This window comes from Nannospalax galili, unplaced genomic scaffold (assembly GCF_000622305.1).
Source record: "Nannospalax galili isolate Female #2095 unplaced genomic scaffold, S.galili_v1.0 scaffold1120, whole genome shotgun sequence".
NCBI lineage: Eukaryota > Metazoa > Chordata > Mammalia > Rodentia > Spalacidae > Nannospalax > Nannospalax galili.
The window spans coordinates 87,329-88,215 of NW_008345452.1; the positions used below are offsets into that span (position 1 = coordinate 87,329).

At 44.1% G+C, this 887-nt stretch overlaps 1 pseudogene; it reads right to left on the bottom strand.

Annotated features, from left to right (window-relative positions):
• Nucleotides 1–276: 276 nt before the first annotated feature.
• On the bottom strand, nt 277–634 carry LOC103740923 (annotated as a pseudogene).
• Between the last annotated feature and the right edge of the window lie 253 nt (nt 635–887).

Consider the following 887-nt stretch of genomic DNA (forward strand, 5'->3'; position numbering starts at 1 on the left):
ACTCTACCGACTGAGGTACATCTCTAGCCCTAAAGTAGATTTAGCTGAAGTGTGTGTGTCTGTGTGTGTGTGTGTGTGTCTGTGTCTCTGTGTGTGTGTGTGTGTTGCTGGAAATTGAATCTAGGACTTCACACATGTTGTAAGTGTTCTACTACTGGGCCATAGTCCAAGCCTAGCCCCAGTGTCAGTCCCGTGTTTTTTTCTTTTTTATGTATTTATATAAAGTAAAATTTCCATTTTATTTTGTTCTCTGAAAAGATGGTTTTCCTTCTGTCCTCATGAAGGCAGCTTTTCATATGGGCTTTGGTTAGGTTGTAGGGCAGTACCAGCAGGTCTAAATTGTGGTGGGGGTGGTTGGTGTTTCCGGGCTTCAGGAGATCGGTTCCTGAACACTCTGCTATGAACTGCACAAACTCAGGCAGTAATGGAGTTTGACATAGAGCTTGGGAAGCACATAAGCATTGAAGACACTTGCTTCAGAAATGTCCCTGATGGCAGTGGCCTTTACTATGTTCCCAGTAATGCATTTAATAGCTTTGTCCTTAGGTATGCACTGGGCACTGGTCAGGCCTCAAATGGGCTGCACATGGCTGAGGTCCTTTTTAGTGCAATCACTTCTTCTTTTTCTGGTCATCTTAGAGCCAGGAACCCAAAGAGCCCAGGAGTCTTAATAAAAAGTGTGAAACAAGGTAATTTCTATGTGTACTACAGCAGGCTTTGAATTTGCTGTCCCCCCCCCTGCCTCTCTTCCTCCATAATCCTTGTCCAAGTTTCTTTCAAAAAGGTTTTTGGTTGTTTTTTTTTTTTGTCTTTCTGAGAAAAGGTCTCTCTGTAGCCCCAGCTGGCCTGGAACTCACTATGTAGACCAGGCTGGCCTTGAACTCACA